Below are 19,253 nucleotides of genomic sequence, written 5' to 3'. Positions count from 1 at the left end.
AGGTTGGACCATAGACCGGTCACTCTTCATGGACACACAGCTGGGTACAGGGAGGCTGGTCTCTCCTGCTTGATTGGTCTTCAACACAACAGATACAAACATTACATCTCTCATCTACTCTGATCTCAGATGGGGAAACATAAGAAGAGTTTCATTACAAAACGCTATATATCACTTTCAGAAACGTTCATGAATTAGCTTTTAGGGTAGGGGGCAGAATTTTGAAGTTTCGATGACAAACGTGCCCAAAGTAAACTGCCTGTTACTCAGGTCCAGAAGCTAGGATATGCATATGCATGGTAGTATTGGATAAAAAACACTCTGACATTTCTAAAACTGTTTAACTTCTATGGGCTACGTGGGGCGCTAGCGCAAAAATCTAATAATTTCAATTTCTCAAATATATGACTATTTTACACCATTTTAAAGATACACTTCTCCTTGATGTAACCACATTGTCCGATTTCAAAAAGGCTTTACAGCGAAAGCAAAAGATTAGATTATGTTAGGAGAGTACATAGACAAAAATAATCACACAGCCATTTTCCAAGCGAAGACATGTGTCAATAAAACCCAAAACACAGCTAAATGAAGCACTAACCTTTGACGATCTTCACCACATGACACTCCTAGGACATTATGTTACACAATACATGTATGTTTTGTTCGATAAAGTTCATATTTATATCCAAAAACAGCATTTTACATTGGCGCGTGATGTTCAGAAAATGTACTCCCACCAAAACTTCCGGTGAATGTGCACATCAATTTACAAAAATACTCATCATAAACGTTGACAAAATATATAACAATTATTTAACTTCTTGGGACTAGGGGGAAGTATTTTCACGGCCGGATGAAAAACGTACCCAATTTAAACTGGTTACTACTCTTGCCCAGGAAATAGAATATGCATATTATTAGTAGATTTGGATAGAAAACACTCTGAAGTTTCTAAAACTGTTTGAATGGTGTCTGTGAGTATAACAGAACTCATATGGCAGGCAAAAACCTGAGAACATTTCAACCAGGAAGTGTAAGTTCTGAGAATTGTAGTTCTTATTTCTAGTCCCATTTCGAAACTACAGTATCTGTGGTTCAGTACGTGCACTCTGCCTTCTCGAGAAAACGAGGGCATGTTGAGGTAATTTTCTAACCACGAGGGTTGTACGATGTCATTTATTGGCAGGATGGAAGATGCAGTCTTGTCTTTTCTATTCCGAGGTTGTTTACTCACAATATCAGATATTTAAAATGATTTTTTATAATGCATCCTAATCTCAATGATAAGGTTGAGGTTCTGACTAGTGATTATTTACCCGGGGTTCAATACCTGCTATAGTCACTGTTTATTTGCTCTCCCAAAAGCAACACAGCCCAAATACAAGATATATAGCTACCTAAAGTAATGAGTGACCATTTTAGAAAATCATGGGACATATAGTCTGTGGTTGCATGCTATTTTATGTCAATCATATTGCTGCTTGTAGCCTATAACTGATGCTTCGTGGTCTTATGCTGCCATCTATGGGAAATATTTACCAATTAAAAGTTATTAATTCACATAAAGACGTAAGTGAGGCAGCTGAGAAATAAAGTGTATTTTTCTTGTAAATTCATTAGATCAGTCTCAAACCTGCCTCACCTATCCCACACCAATTGCTTGCTTGCGCGCCAGGAGGCTAGTTCCTTTTGGCCATTTATGCAAGTATATGGCGAAGCGCGTTACGCATATCTGTGAGTTATAAAAGTTATGAAAACAAAGTGTTTTGCAAATGTTGAACTTACAATATGGCTACTAATACTGGAGAAGCTAAATCAATGTCCAAGCATAGAGATTTTTGACGATATTCTTGCATACATTTTTTAGACAACAGCTAAAGGAGAGGACGCTAACGTTACCTGCTAACGTTACATTAGACTGGTAAGTGAAATACAAGTCTTCAGATTTATATTCTTTTATATTGAATCCGAAAGCCACAACATGTCAAAGTCAACATACAATATACATTGGCACCCGACTGGCACAGTTGTCTAACACACTGCCAGTACCTGGTTCGAATCCGTCCGTGATTTGGAGTCCCATAGGGAGGCGCACAATTGGCCCAGCGTCGTCCGGGTTTGGCCGGGTAGGCGTCATTGTAAATAAGAATTTGTACTGACTTGCCTAGTTAATACGTGTCACATATTAGTTTGCAAACAATGTAAAACAAATAATAATAAAGCTGCATACAAACATGCTTTTTTTGTTGTCTTGAGTTAGGCAGCTCCTAAATGCAGGTGTTTCAGCCTAGCTCAGTGCTTTCTGTGGTGGTGGGGCAGCCAGAGGAAAATACTGAGCGTAGGGGTTGGTAATGTTCTGTAGTTGCGCCTTGATTGGCTCAGTGTTCTGTCACTCATGGAGACACTACGTCACCGCAAAATCTACAGGGAGAGCTCAAAAATTCAAGCCCATTGGGTGCTGCCATAGAGTTACATTAGAAGTGCCCATCCAAAAGGCTCAAGGTCATTGGCCACAGATACAATTGTCAAATCACGTTATATCTACCATGGCTTTGATTGGACTGGTCCAATTCTGTGTTTAACCTGTCAAGGTATAGGGGGCAGTATTTTCGATTTCAGATGAAAAATGTGCCCAAATAAAACTGCCTGCTACTAGGGCTCAGAAGGTAGGATATGCATATTATTAGTATATTTGGATAGAAAACACTCTGAAGTTTCTAAAACTGTTTTAATGATGTCTGTGAGTATAACAGAAATCATATGGCAGGCAAAAACCTGAGAAAAATACAACCAGGAAGTGGGAAATCTGATGCATGTAGTCTTTTCAAGTCATTGCCTATCTAACACACAGTGACTTAGGGTTAATTTTGCACTTCCTAAGGCTTCCACTAGATGTCAACAGTCTTTAGAACCTAGTTTCAGGCTTTTGCGGTGAACACAGAGCGAACAAGAGGACCTGGAATTAGGTGACTCAGAAAATTACATGGGTTTTGTGACGCACATTCACGTGATGAGGTAGCTGTGTTCCATAACGTTTTTCAAGACATTGGAATCGTCCGGTTGGAATATTATTGAAGTTCTAAGTTAAAAAGACCCTAAAGATTGATGCTATACAACGTTTGACATGTTTCAACGAACGTAAATAGAACTTTTTTGTACTTTTTGTCGTGACATTTTGGCCGCGCTTTCTACATTTGGAGTAGCTTACTGAACGCGCAAACAACGAGGTATTTGGACATAAATTATGGACTTTATCGAACAAAACAACATTTATTGTGGACCTGGGAACCTGGAAGTGCCTTCTGATGAAGTATAATATACTGTCCCCTTCATATGTATTTGGACAGTGAAGCTAACATTTTTTAAATTATACTCCATTTTGGATTTGAGATCAAATTTAAGTGAATATTTAAGTGAATATTTCGAATGCGATTTTAGATGACTCCAAAATGGCGGGTACCTGTATTGCTTGATGTCTTTTTCTGAGCGCTGTACTCAGATTATTGCAAAGTGTGCTTTCCCCATGAAGCTTTTTGAAATCTGTCACAGCGGTTGCATTAAGGAGATGTTCATCTATAATTCCTTGAATAACAGTTTAATATTTTATCAACGTTTATGATGAGTATTTTTGTAAATTGTTGTGCTGATCCACCGGCAGTATTGGAGGCAAAATATTTTCTGAACATCACGCGCCAATGTAAAATGCTGTTTTTGGATATAAATATGAACTTTATCGAACAAAACATACATGTATTGTCTAACATTGAGTCCTAGGAGTGTCATCTGATGAAGATCATCAAAGGTTAGTGCATAATTCTAGCTGAATTTATGATTTTTGTGACCCCTCTCCTGCTTGGAAAATGGCTGTGTGGTTTTTCTTGTGTTTTCACTGTCCTAAAATAATCTAACTTTATGCTTATGCTGTAAAGCCTTTTTGAAATGGGACAACGTGGTTACATTAAGGAGAAGTGTATCTTTAAAAGGGTGTAAAATAGTCATATGTTTGAGAACCTTGAATTAGGACATTTTGTTGTTTTGAATTTGGCGCCCTGACATTTCACAGGCTGTTGAATAGTGTGAACCGTGGGTGGGATGGTAGCGTCCCAGGCAGCCCTGAGAAGTTAACCTCTGGGCGGGCTCCGTCCCGTATGCGGGACGGACATCCAGCGAAAAATCCTATCGCCATTAGCATAACAAAATGTACTATATATTTTTTCAAATATAGGACTAGGTTATATCGTTTTATAGATACACCTCTCCTGAATCGAACCACGTTGTCTGATTTCAAAAAGGCTTTACAGCAAAAGCAAAACATTAGATTATGTTAGAGGAGTATATCGTAAAAGTAGCCACATAGCATTTTCCGACCAACCACATGCATCACAAATAACCAAAAAACAGCTAAATGCAGCACTAACCTTTGACAATCTTAATCAGATGACACTCCTAGGACATCATGTTACACAATACATGCATTCTTTTGTTCGATAAAGTTCATATTTATATATAAAAACAGCATTTTACATCGGCGCGTGACGTTGACTAACAATTTTCCCTCAAATGCATCCGGTGAACAGCGCTACAATTTACTAAATTACTATTCGAAAACATTTTTAAAATGTAATATTGTCATTCTAGGATTTATAGATGAATATCTCTTGAAAGCACCTGTAATGCCAGATTTAAAAATAACTTTACTGGGTAATCACACTTTGCGATAAAAGGGGATGCGATACTCAGAAAAATAGGCTACCGTTACAGGTCAGCGCCATCTTGGAACAATCGCATATCAAATCTACTCTTGTATACCATTGTCAATAATCCCTTACCTTTGATTATCTTCATCAGAAAGCACTTCCAGGAATCCCAGGTCCACAACAAATGTATTTTCGTTTGAAAAAGTTAATCCTTTACGTCCCAATAGCTTGTTCTTGTTAGCGCGTTCTGAAGGCTGCTCCAAAAGTTCCGTCGGCCACGCGGGACTCCTCTTTCAATAAAATGCTATTTTTTTATTTAGGTTTGTTCAAACATGTCAAACGTTGTATAACATAAATCTTTAGGGCCTTTTTCAACCAGAGCTCCAATAAGATTCAAGAGGGACGATTGCATTGTCTTTCTAAACGTTTCGAAAGGGGAGGGTAGCCAGGGGCGCCGGCGTCATAATGGTGACGGCCCTCCTCATGTGACCACTTTCCACAGCCTCTCATTCTGTCAGTTTTCACAGTAGGAGACTCAAACCACTTTGTAAAGACTGGGGACATCTAGTGGAAGCAATAGGAAGTGCTCAATGAACCATTGCTCACGGTGTGATTTATAGGCAAAGTGATGAAGTTGAGTCCGCAATTCAGAATTCCACATCCTGTTACGATCGGTCTTGGGGTTTTGACTGCCATATGAGTTCTGTTATACTCACAGACACCAATCAAACAGTTTTAGAAACTTTAGGGTGTTTTCTATCCACAAGTATTAATTATATGCATATCCTAGCTTCTGAGTTTGAGTAGGAGGCTGTTTAAAATGGGCACATTTTTTTTTCAAAAATCGCTGTAGCGCCCCCTATCCTAGGCGACCGTCAAGAGGTTAATTAAGGGTCTCTTTTCCAAACTTAAAAGGATAAACATTCACATGCAACACCAAGGGACAGAAAATGTTGAATACATTGGCCATGCTGTGAATCCAGCATGACTTCTGCAACGTTCAAAACAACTGGAACCTGGGAAATATCAGACTTCAGTGAGTTCAGGACAACTAGAAACTCTGAAAAAAACGAGCTCCGACTGAGAAAATACGGTTTGAACGGTCATCCAACTCGAAATTCCAAGTGGGGATCTCGGCCTCTTTCTAGAGCTCCAACCTGAAGATCACTGACGTCATCATTAGAACTTCACATTTCCCAGTTGTCTTGAAAGCACCATAAATCCAGAGAATGACATACTTTGATGACAAATATTGCCCACAAGGACCGCCGCGCCACCCCACCCTATACGAAACACATCCCTTATTTTAAGTGTTTCTATAATTCCCTATGGGAAAACTGTACGGTAGAAACATGTTTGGATTTTGACAGCAATGCTAAGAAGTTACAGATAAATTCAAAATGAGAGGCTAAAAGGACAGAACTCTTGATGCAGCAATGATGAAAATATCTAAACAACCAACAGAGGAATTGCTAAAAACTCAACCAAAGAAGAAAAACAACCGTCTTTTGCACCAAGTACACCAAGTATTCTGATAGATAGCAATACTGGAAAAGCACTGGAATATTCTACAATCAGACAAAAATAAACACACACCTCTTCAAGGAACCTCCACTGGTGGTCTATAAGGAACCCCCACTGGTGGTCTATAAGGAACCCCCACTGGTGGTCTATAAGGAACCCCCACTAGTGGTCTATAAGGAACCCCACTGGTGGTCTATAAGGAACCCCCACTGGTGGTCTATAAGGAACCCCACTGGTGGTCTATAAGGAACCCCCACTGGTGGTCTATAAGCGTGGTCACAATATTGTAGATAGTTTGGTGAGATCTGACCTGCCCCCTGAGCCCATTCAGACACTCTTGACACCCATCCCAAATGGGAACTACAAACGTTGCTCATGAGCACAGTGCAACAGCACTATAAAAACATCCATCTTCAGACATCAACATACAGGTAGAAAAATCCCTGTTAGAGGGATCATCTCATGCAAGACCAAGGGAGTAATCCATCTCATCACCTGTTCATGTGGGAAAGCCTACGTAGGACAAACGAAAAGACAATTAAAACAACGCATAGCTGAACACCGCAGCTCAATCAGGTGTAAGAACATTGACTGTCCAATAGCAGCTCACTTTGTTGAAGCTGACCATCCAATCTCCTCCCTCAAATACACAGGCATTGAGCATGTTGCTCTACCAAGGAGAGGAGGTAACATGGAGATCCTACTACTACAAAGGGAGGCTTACTGGATATCCTGTCTAAAAACATGGACCCCTAGTGGTCTGAATATTGACTTTGATCTCAGGCCCTTATGAACAGTTCACTGTTTTAAATGGATATATTCTTTCTACAGCTTATCAGAGTACATCCAATATGTTCCCCTGTTGATGATGCTCATTATGCATTATGGTTGAACCAGATTGTATTCCTATTGAAATAGGAAACAATTAAATATGTGAAATTGAATAAAACAATAATGTATGTTGACGCTAATGTTATGTACAATTATCAGTTATGTTTCTATATGATAACAATAGCCTGATATATTCAATATGCCAGAAACTATAGTTTTTTTAACAGTTTCACTCAATTCATTCTAATTAACTTAATAATTATGACACACCCCTCTCTATTGTCATTAGTTGCACTAATTGCACTGTTTGTCTACATAACCTGGTTCAAGTATTGATGACATCACCCTGAAGAAGGCACAGGCTCTATAAAACTATTGGAACATTTCCCTGTTTGAACACAAGGTGTTATGGGTATTATAACACCTCCACTGTGGGGCTCTATAAAACTATTGGAACCATTTCCCTGTTTGACCGCTAGGTGTTATGGGTATTATGACACCTCCACTGTGGGGCTCTATAACGCAAATGAAGTGTGAGAATCTATGAATGCAGAATCTAGAGAATGCAACAATATTTGTGTCATCTTGCTGTGATGTTCTCAGTAAAATGGCATACGCTAAAATCTATGAATTTTAAATCTTAGAACAGTAATATTTTACACACCCATAAGCCTTAATTTCTGAAGAAAAAAACACAAATGAGAAGAAATGGTGGATATAGTGTTTTGGATATAAACTCTTGATAAATTCTTTACAAAACTAATCTCACCTCTTAGATTTGGTGCCATGTTCCCCAGAGACACTCCTTTTAGAGGCAGGGCCCTCCTCCTCTCTCTTCCAAGAGAGACTCATTTTAGAGCAGTGACCCCTAAACAGAGATCCAGCATGTTGGTTGTGGTTAACACAGTGGCAACTAAACAGAGATCCAGCATGTTGGTTGTGGTTAACACAGTGACAACTAAACAGAGATCCAGCATGTTGGTTGTGGTTAACACAGTGACAACTAAACAGAGATCCAGCATGTTGGTTGTGGTTAACACAGTGACAACTAAACAGAGATCCAGCATGTTGGTTGTGGTTAACACAGTGACAACTAAACAGAGATCCAGCATGTTGGTTGTGGTTAACACAGTGACAACTAAACAGAGATCCAACATGTTGGTTGTGGTTAACACAGTGACAACTAAACAGAGATCCAGCATGTTGGTTGTGGTCAACACAGTGACAACTAAACAGAGATCCAGCATGTTGGTTGTGGTTAACACAGTGACAACTAAACAGAGATCCAGCATGTTGGTTGTGGTTAACACAGTGACAACTAATTATTGATTGTCAATTGTTCTCATTTATTAATTATCTCTTTGAGAAATAAAACATTTACTAACAGACATAAAAACAGTCAGGTGACTTAAAGCTGTTGTTGTGACATTTCATCTCCATGGTAACTGTCAATAATAATAATAAGTCACTGTTTGTTAAGGTAGTTATAGACAGAACAGCAACAATAATAATAACAATAATAATAATAATAATAATAATAATAAGTAACTGTTTGTTAAGGTAGTTATAGACAGAACAATAACAATAACAATAATAATAATAATAATAAGTCACTGTTTGTTAAGGTATTTCTAGACAGTACAGCAACAACAATAATAATAATAATAATAATAATAAGTCACTGTTTGTTAAGGTAGATATAGACAGAACAACAACAATAACAATAATAATAATAATAATAAGTCACTGTTTGTTGAGGTAGTTATAGACAGTACAGCAACAATAATAATAACAATAATAATAATAAGTAACTGTTTGTTAAGGTAGTTATAGACAGAACAATAACAATAACAATAATAATAATAATAATAAGTAACTGTTTGTTGAGGTAGTTATAGACAGTACAGCAACAATAATAATAACAATAATATTAATAATAATAAGTAACTGTTTGTTAAGGTTGTTATAGACAGAACAATAACAATAACAATAATAATAATAATAATAAGTAACTGTTTGTTGAGGTAGTTATAGACAGTACAGCAACAATAATAATAACAATAATATTAATAATAATAAGTAACTGTTTGTTGAGGTAGTTATAGACAGTACAGCAACAATAATAATAACAATAATAATAATAATAATAAGTCACTGTTTGTTAAGGTAGTTATAGACAGTACAGCAACAACAATAATAATAATGATAATAATAATAATAATAATAATAATAAGTCAATGTTTGTTAAGGTAGTTATAGACAGTACAGCAACAATAATAATAATAATAATAATAATAATAATAATTCACTGTTTGTTAAGGTAGTTATAGACAGTACAGCAACAATAATAATAACAATAATAATAATATTAATAATAATAATAAGTAACTGTTTGTTAAGGTAGTTATTGACAGAACAATAACAATAACAATAATAATAATAATAATAATAATAATAAGTCACTGTTTGTTAAGGTAGTTATAGACAGTACAGCAACAACAATAATAATAATAATAATAATAATAATAATAATAATTCACTGTTTGTTAAGGTAGTTATAGACAGTACAGCAACAATAATAATAATAATAATAATAATAATAATAATAAGTCACTGTTTGTTAAGGTAGTTATAGACAGTACAGCAACAATAATAATAATAATAATAATAATAATAATAAGTCACTGTTTGTTAAGGTAGTTATAGACAGAACAGCAACAATAATGATAATAATAATAATAATAAGTAACTGTTTGTTGAGGTAGTTATAGACAGTACAGCAACAATAATAATAACAATAATATTAATAATAATAAGTAACTGTTTGTTAAGGTTGTTATAGACAGAACAATAACAATAACAATAATAATAATAATAATAAGTCACTGTTTGTTAAGGTAGTTATAGACAGTACAGCAACAACAATAATAATAATAATAATAATAATAATAATAATAATAAGTCAATGTTTGTTAAGGTAGTTATAGACAGTACAGCAACAATAATAATAATAATAATAATAATAATAATAATAATAATTCACTGTTTGTTAAGGTAGTTATAGACAGTACAGCAACAATAATAATAACAATAATAATAATATTAATAATAATAATAAGTAACTGTTTGTTAAGGTAGTTATTGACAGAACAATAACAATAACAATAATAATAATATTAATAATAATAATAAGTCACTGTTTGTTAAGGTAGTTATAGACAGTACAGCAACAACAATAATAATAATAATAATAATAATAATTCACTGTTTGTTAAGGTAGTTATAGACAGTACAACAACAATAATAATAATAATAATAATAATAATAAGTCACTGTTTGTTTAAGGTAGTTATAGACAGTACAGCAACAATAATAATAATAATAATAATAATAATAATAATAATAAGTCACTGTTTGTTAAGGTAGTTATAGACAGAACAGCAACAATAATGATAATAATAATAATAATAAGTAACTGTTTGTTAAGGTAGTTATAGACAGAACAATAACAATAACAATAATAATAATAATAATAAGTAACTGTTTGTTGAGGTAGTTATAGACAGTACAGCAACAATAATAATAACAATAATATTAATAATAATAAGTAACTGTTTGTTAAGGTTGTTATAGACAGAACAATAACAATAACAATAATAATAATAATAATAAGTCACTGTTTGTTAAGGTAGTTATAGACAGTACAGCAACAATAATAATAATAATAATAATAATAATAAGTCACTGTTTGATAAGGTAGTTAAAGACAGTACAGCAACAATAATAATGACAATAATAATAATAATAATAATAATAATATTAATAATAATAATAATAATAATAATAATAATAAGTCACTGTTTGATAAGGTAGTTATAGACAGAACAGCAACAACAATAATAATAAAAATAATAATAATAAGTCAATGTTTGTTAAGGTAGTTATGGACAGTACAGCAACAATAATAATAATAATTATAACAATAATTCACTGTTTGTTAAGGTAGTTATAGACAGTACAGCAACAATAATAATGACAATAATAATAATAATAATAATAATAATATTAATAATAATAAGTAACTGTTTGTTAAGGTAGTTATTGACAGAACAATAACAATAACAATAATAATAATAATAATAAGTCACTGTTTGTTAAGGTAGTTATAGACAGTACAGCAACAACAATAATAATAATAATAATAATAATAATAATAATAATAATAATAATTCACTGTTTGTTAAGGTAGTTATAGACAGTACAGCAACAATAATAATGACAATAATAATAATAATAATAATAATAAGTCACTGTTTGTTAAGGTAGTTATAGACAGTACAGCAACAATAATAATAATAATAATAATAATAATAATAAGTCACTGTTTGTTAAGGTAGTTATAGACAGTACAGCAACAATAATAATAATAATAATAATAATAATAATAATAATAATAATAATAATAATAATAATAATAATTAGTCACTGTTTGTTAAGGTAGTTATAGACAGTACAGCAACAACAATAATAATAATAATAATAATAATAATAATAATAATAATAATTCACTGTTTGTTAAGGTAGTTATAGACAGTACAGCAACAATAATAATAATAATAATAATAATAATAATAATAATAATAATAATAATAATAAGTCTCTGTTTGTTAAGGTAGTTATAGACAGAACAACAACAACAACAATAATAATAATAATAATGATAATAATAATTACTCTCTGTTTGTTAAGGTAGTTATAGACAGTACAGCAACAATAATAATAATAATAATAATAATAAGTCACTGTTTGTTAAGGTAGTTATAGACAGTACAGCAACACAAGGCCATGTCTCACAATATTTTTTATTCACTAACAGTAGGCTATTTATTGTCTTTCAATCTGTTCTTTTCTAAACGTATCTGAGAATGTAGACAGAAGGGCTAAAACGGACATGATTGATCTGAGGAGGAAATTGTTGATCCATTCAGAAAGTTTTTTTGCATCAAGTGAGAGATGTTATATTATGTAAAGTAAACTAGGTTATAATGTATAATAGCAGTTTGTTAGTGATATGCAGATCAAGGTCTATACCTCGGCTATAGCCTACATATCATAGATGACCAGTCTAAACCTGTTCAGATCAACATAATGTTATAGTCCTACCAGTAGCAGGACAGAGAATGTACTGTATATAACCTACATATCATAGATGACCAGCCTAAACCTGTTCAGATCAACATAATGTTATAGTCCTACCAGTAGCAGGACAGAGAATGTACTGTATATAACCTACATATCATAGATGACCAGCCTAAACCTGTTCAGATCAACATAATGTTATAGTCCTACCAGTAGCAGGACAGAGAATGTACTGTATATAACCTACATATCATAGATGACCAGTCTAAACCTGTTCAGATCAGTTCACATAATGTTATAGTCCTACCAGTAGCAGGACAGAGAATGTACTGTATATAACCTACATATCACAGATGACCAGTCTAAACCTGTTCAGATCAACATAATGTTATAGTCCTACCAGTAGCAGGACAGAGAATGTACTGTATATAACCTACATATCACAGATGACCAGTCTAAAGCTGTTCAGATCAACATAATGTTATAGTCCTACCAGTAGAAGAACAGAGAATGTACTGTATATAACCTACATATCATAGATGACCAGTCTAAACCTCTTCAGATCAACATAATGTTATAGCCCTACCAGTAGCAGGACAGAGAATGTACTGTATATAACCTACATATCATAGATGACCAGTCTAAACCTGTTCAGATCAGTTCACAGAGACCATCAGGTTTGTCGGCATGATAAGTGATCATAGCCTTATAATAGTTTGTAGGTAGTCTAGACCAACAGTACGAGAGTCTGCCCGTCTTTCCTACATACCAACACATTTATTCAATGTCACCGAGAAATATGTGCCACAGTTTCAACAGCCATTTTTGTAACTGCGTAGACAACACCCTTACTTTCACGTTCATATGAGGAAATCACAAAACTTCTGACAGTCACTGGTGCAGCCGCCTGTTTTCTTGCAGATGAAGTAGCTTTCACAGGCAACTCATTCAACCAGCCTAAACAACAGGAAATACAAGATGTCAAATGGTCAAAAGTGAATCTCAATAGAGCCATATACATTAGAGAGAGGTATATTGCTGCAGATGTTGGATCTTAATTTGAGCCAGTTTGCTACACCAGGAAAATAATCCTGCAGAAACAGGACATTTGAATTATTGTGTGGATTATAATTAATGAACAGTTTTAAAATGGAAAAGTGGAATTTATCATCTTCAGAAACCTTTTCTAAAGTTTAATTACACTCAAATACACTACAAGTTTAGTTTTTCTGCAACAGGGTGATCAAATTAAGATCCTACATCTGTACAGAGTTTATGTCTTTATCTGAAAAGGGCAGTTTGAGTTATTAGCAATAACATTGCAACTGTCAGCTGATGTAAACCTCTGTGATTGGATGTTATAGACCCCCATGCATATCCCCATGTACAATTATGTGTACAGATGTAGGATCTTAATTTGATCACCCCCCACTGCAGAAGAACTTTCCAGCAATGCAGGAAATGTAAAACTTGTAGTGTATTTGAGGTTTAAAAAGGCTTCTGAAGCTTGTAATTTCCACTTAGAAATTTCAGACTTGAGTTTTCTGTCTCAGTAGTAGTAGACTGTTAGGAGTGTTTTACTGTCATTCACTATACTAACATTACACCAACCTGTCTCAGTAGTAGTAGACTGTTAGGAGTGTTTTACTGTCATTCACTATACTAACATTACACCAACCTGTCTCAGTAGTAGTAGACTGTTAGGAATGTTTTACTGTCATTCACTATACTAACATTACACCAACCTGTCTCAGTAGTAGTAGACTGTTAGGAGTGTTTTACTGTCATTCACTATACTAACATTACACCAACCTGTCTCAGTAGTAGTAGACTGTTAGGAGTGTTTTACTGTCATTCACTATACTAACATTACACCAACCTGTCTCAGTAGTAGTAGACTGTTAGGAGTGTTTTACTGTCATTCACTATACTAACATTACACCAACCTGTCTCAGTAGTAGTAGACTGTTGGGAGTGTTTTACTGTCATTCACTATACTAACATTACATTTAATTTATCTACACACTTTACAATAATCCCTGGCAGTATTCTCACCTTGTAGCCTGACTTCATTGTGATTATTTTCTGTTCTGTTGTGTATATTCTGATGGGTGAGGCCTGAGCTGGAATGTGAAGCTAACTGAAGCTGGCTAGCTTTAGAAAACCAGTATATCAAGCCTGTATCATAGTATACCCCTCAGGCTACGTTCAGGTTTCAGCAAGAGGCAGGTATCAACATGCCGAGTCGTAGGCGACAACCTGGGTTGTATTCATTAGTTTACTCCACAGCCAACAGTTTTAAGATGTTAAATAAAACATAAACCGTTTACTCTAAACGCTGTACAATGTGACCTAAACGGTTTCTGTTGCCAAACGTTTTGCTACGGTGGGCACTAATGAATACACACAACCTGTTTTGAGGAAGTGTAAGTTGTTGTTAGTCTCTCGAACAATATTTTTTTGTCTCTCTTTCACAAAACATACCTTCCTGAGTGAAAAGAGTTAACTGTAGATTATAAAGAGAACATGTTTGTTTGTTACTTGTTGTGTTTTAAGCCTGTTTTGAGAAGACAAGTCTATAGACCTATGATACAGTACACTCTTAGAATAAAGGGTTCCAAACGGGTGCTCCTGCCGTCCCCATAGGAGAACGCTTTTGGGTTCCAGGTAGAACCCTCTGTGGAAAGGGTTCTCCACGGAACCCAAAAGTGTTCTACCTAGTACCAAAATATGTTCTACAAAGGGTTCTCCTATGGGGACAGCCAAAGAACCCTTTTAGATTGTAGATAGTGTAGGAGCGATCACCCTGGGGCACACAGATGGGCACAGAACGAATTCACCCCACGCATCTAATTTATATCCAAAACATTTTAAGGAGAGTAGGACTATTATAACACTGTCCACCAAAAATATCATCAACTATATGAATACACATAACAATATCACCAACTATATTAATACACATAACAATATCAACTATATTAATACACACAACAATCGTCGTCTTACCTTTTATCTCTCAATAGAAACAGTCTGAATGATCATTCGGTCGTTGAAAGTTGCTTTCGTTTGCTCTGCTCATTTACATATCAGGTTCTACCTGTTCTCTCTCCGAGTCCCTCTCTCTTTACAGCTCTTACAATGAGCCTTGGCAAACATTCTACAACTGTCTGGAAGTCTATTGGAGGGATGGTGGTGTTCTATTGTGTTGAGACCTGGTGACTGAGACGGCCGTGGCATATTGTGAAACATCAGCAAGTGCAGCAGTCTTCATTACTGAAGCTCCTGCCAATCATGCCCCAACAATCACCAATCACTAAGCTCTTCCCGAGCATGGTCGCAGTCTCTGCTGGTTGCAGTTCTTCTCACCCCAGGGGTAGCAGCTCCTCTCTCTCCCCAGGGGTAGCAGCTCCACTCTCCCCAGGGGTAGCAGCTCCTATCTCCCCAGGGGTAGCAGCTCCTCTCTCCCCAGGGGTAGCAGCTCCTCTCTCCCCAGGGGTAGCAGCTCCTCTCTCCCCTAGGATGTGAAGACATTGGTGGCTTAGCTCATAGCCAGTAGGGGGGTCCGGGACGGAATTTCAACTGCTAAAACCATGAATACAACACCAGTGTATTGCCAAAAATGACTCAACAACTTCAAACATAGACTCTGACCTGTCCAATGAGCCAAACTGATTAAAGTCTCTCTCTCTCTCTCTCTCTCTCTCTCTCTCTCTCTCTCTCTCTCTCTCTCTCTCTCTCTCTCTCTCTCTCTCTCTCTCTCTCTCACACACATATCCTATTCTTCTGTTGCTGTCTCTGTGTCTTGTCTGGTGTCTCTCCATCATATCCTATTCTTCTGTTGCTGTCTCTGTGTCTTGTCTGGTGTCTCTCTCCATCACCAGAATAATTGGTGAGGGTTAGGCCTACTGCAATACAACATTCAAAACATGAAAACACAACTACATAACTAGCCTGTTCAACCTCTCTTTCGTATCGTCTGAGATCGCTAAAGACTGGAAAGCTGCCGCGGTCATCCCCCTCTTCAAAGGGGGTGACACTCTAGACCCTAACTGTTAAAGACCTATATCTATCCTGCCCTGCCTTTCTAAAGTCTTCGAAAGCCAAGTTAATAAACAGATCACCGACCATCTCGAATCCCACCGTACCTTCTCCGCTATGCAATCTGGTTTCAGAGCTGACCATGGGTGCACCTCAGCCACGCTCAAGGTCCTCAACGATATCATAACCGCCATTGATAAAAGAAAATACTGTGCAGCCGTCTTCATCGACCTGGCCAAGGCTTTCGACTCTGTCAATCACCGTATTCTTATCAGCAGACTCAACAGCCTTGGTTTCTCAAATGATTGCCTCGCCTGGTTCACCAACTACTTCTCAGATAGAGTTCAGTGTGTCAAATCGGAGGGCCTGTTGTCCGGACCTCTGGCAGTCTCTATGGGGGTGCCACAGGGTTCAATTCTCGGGCCAACTCTTTTCTCTATATACATCAATGATGTCGCTCTTGCTGCCGGTGAGTCTCTGATCCACCTCTACGCAGACGACACCATTCTGTATACATCTGGCCCTTCTTTGGACACTGTGTTAACAAACCTCCAAACGACCTTCAATGCCATACAACTCTGCAACAAAGCATCCTTCACTCATGCTGCCAAACATACCCTTGTAAAACTGACTATCCTACCGATCCTTGACTTCGGTGATGTCATTTACAAAATATCCTCCAACACTCTACTCAGAAAATTGGATGTAGTCTATCACAGTGCCATCCGTTTTGTCACCAAAGCCCGATATACTACCCATCACTGCGACCTGTATGCTCTCGTTGGCTGGCCCTCGCTTCATATTCGCCGCCAAACCCACTGGCTCCAGGTCCTTTGCTAGGTAAAGCCACGCCTTATCTCAGCTCACTGGTCACAATAGCAGCACCCACCCGTAGCATGCGCTCCAGCAGGTATATTTCACTGGTCACCTCCAAAGCCAATTCCTCCTTTGGCCGCCTTTCCTTCCAGTTCCCTGCTGCCAATGACTGGAACGAACTGCAAAAATCACTGAAGCTGGAGACTCACATCTCCCTCACTAACTTTAAGCATCAGCTGTCAGAGCAGCTTACCGATCATTGCACCTGTACATAGCCCATCTGTAAATTGCCCAACCAACTGCCTCATCCCCATTTTGTTTTTTTTGTTATCCTTTGCACCCCAGTATCTCTACTTGCACATTCATCTTCTGCACATCTATCACTCCAGTGTTTAATTGCTAAATTGTAATTATTTCTCCACTCTGGCCTATTTATTGCCTTACCTCCCTAATCTTACTACATTTGCACACACTGTATATAGACTTTTCTATTGTGTTATTGACTGTACGTTTGTTAATTGTCATAAACTTCATCGTCTGAAGAGGAAAAATCATCGGACCAATATGCAGCGGGTATATTGCTCATCTTCGTATTTATTGAAGGTAAACACACTCAAACAAAATAACGACGATAACAGTCCAGTAAGGTGCACAGACTAAACCGGAAACAACCACCCACAAACACAAGTGAAAACGAAAACACACTAAATATGGCCTCCAATTAGAGACAACAACCACCAGCTGCCTCTAATTGGAGGTCATTGAAAAATACAACATAGAAAGAGAAACCTAGAATAAACATAGAAATAGAAAATATAGAACATACATTAAAACCCCGAAACACACAAAACAAACACCCCCCTGCCACGCCCTGACCAAACTACAATAACAAATAACCCCTTTTACTGGTCAGGACGTGACATTTATCACATGTGTAACTCTGTGTTGTTTCTGTCACACTGCTTTGCTCTATCTTGGCCAGGTCGCAGTTATAAATGAGAACTTGTTCTCAACTGGCCTACCTGGTTAAATAAAGGTACATAAAATAAGAAATAACACAGAACTCTCAACTAGTTCCATCAAACAGAAAAACAACAAGAAAGCTGGATAAACACATTCAGATTTCTAGATATTACACTTTTCTTTTGTGTTTTAGGGGTCATAGGTCAGATCAGTGGTCATGGTTGATATGCATGGACTAAAAAACAAACTTGAAACCATTTTTCTCAGATTCACTGTGTGTGTAGACTGCCCCTTGTCTTTTCTAGGGCAGTAGTTCAGGTGGCTGTTTGTGTAGACTGCTCCTTGTCTTTTCTAGGGCAGTAGTTCAGGTGGCTGTTTGTGTAGACTGCTCCTTGTCTTTTCTAGGGCAGTAGTTCAGGTGGCTGTTTGTGTAGACTGCTCCTTGTCTTTTCTAGGGCAGTAGTTCAGGTGGCTGTGTGTGTAGACTGCTCCTTGTCTTTTCTAGGGCAGTAGTTCAGGTGGCTGTTTGTGTAGACTGCTCCTTGTCTTTTCTAGGGCAGTAGTTCAGATGGCTGTGTGTGTAGACTGCTCCTTGTCTTTTCTAGGGCAGTAGTTCAGGTGGCTGTTTGTGTAGACTGCTCCTTGTCTTTTCTAGGGCAGTAGTTCAGGTGGCTGTTTGTGTAGACTGCTCCTTGTCTTTTCTAGGGCAGTAGTTCAGGTGGCTGTGTGTGTAGACTGCTCCTTGTCTTTTCTAGGGCAGTAGTTCAGGTGGCTGTTTGTGTAGACTGCTCCTTGTCTTTTCTAGGGCAGTAGTTCAGGTGGCTGTTTGTGTAGACTGCTCCTTGTCTTTTCTAGGGCAGTAGTTCAGGTGGCTGTTTGTGTAGACTGCTCCTTGTCTTTTCTAGGGCAGTAGTTCAGGTGGCTGTGTGTGTAGACTGCTCCTTGTCTTTTCTAGGGCAGTAGTTCAGGTGGCTGTGTGTGTAGACTGCTCCTTGTCTTTTCTAGGGCAGTAGTTCAGGTGGCTGTTTGTGTAGACTGCTCCTTGTCTTTTCTAGGGCAGTAGTTCAGGTGGCTGTTTGTGTAGACTGCTCCTTGTCTTTGTAGTGCAGTAGTTCAGGTGGCTGTTTGTGTAGACTGCTCCTTGTCTTTTCTAGGGCAGTAGTTCAGGTGGCTGTGTGTGTAGACTGCTCCTTGTCTTTTCTAGGGCAGTAGTTCAGGTGGCTGTGTGTGTAGACTGCT

At 37.0% G+C, this 19,253-nt stretch overlaps 1 long non-coding RNA gene across 1 annotated transcript; it reads right to left on the bottom strand.

Annotated features, from left to right (window-relative positions):
• Window positions 1-46: 46 nt before the first annotated feature.
• On the bottom strand, window positions 47-15,617 carry LOC123740285 (uncharacterized). Its single transcript, XR_006768277.1, has 4 exons — window positions 15,204-15,617; window positions 13,047-13,151; window positions 7,825-7,923; window positions 47-78 (listed from the first exon to the last, which is right to left on the bottom strand). It is a non-coding gene; the product is annotated as an uncharacterized lncRNA (long non-coding RNA).
• Window positions 15,618-19,253: the final 3,636 nt, after the last annotated feature.

The sequence above is a fragment of the Salmo salar genome, unplaced genomic scaffold (assembly GCF_905237065.1).
Source record: "Salmo salar unplaced genomic scaffold, Ssal_v3.1, whole genome shotgun sequence".
In the NCBI taxonomy this organism is placed as follows: domain Eukaryota; kingdom Metazoa; phylum Chordata; class Actinopteri; order Salmoniformes; family Salmonidae; genus Salmo; species Salmo salar.
The sequence above is the reverse complement of the archived record's forward strand: the minus strand, read 5'-3'. Positions and strand labels throughout refer to the sequence as shown.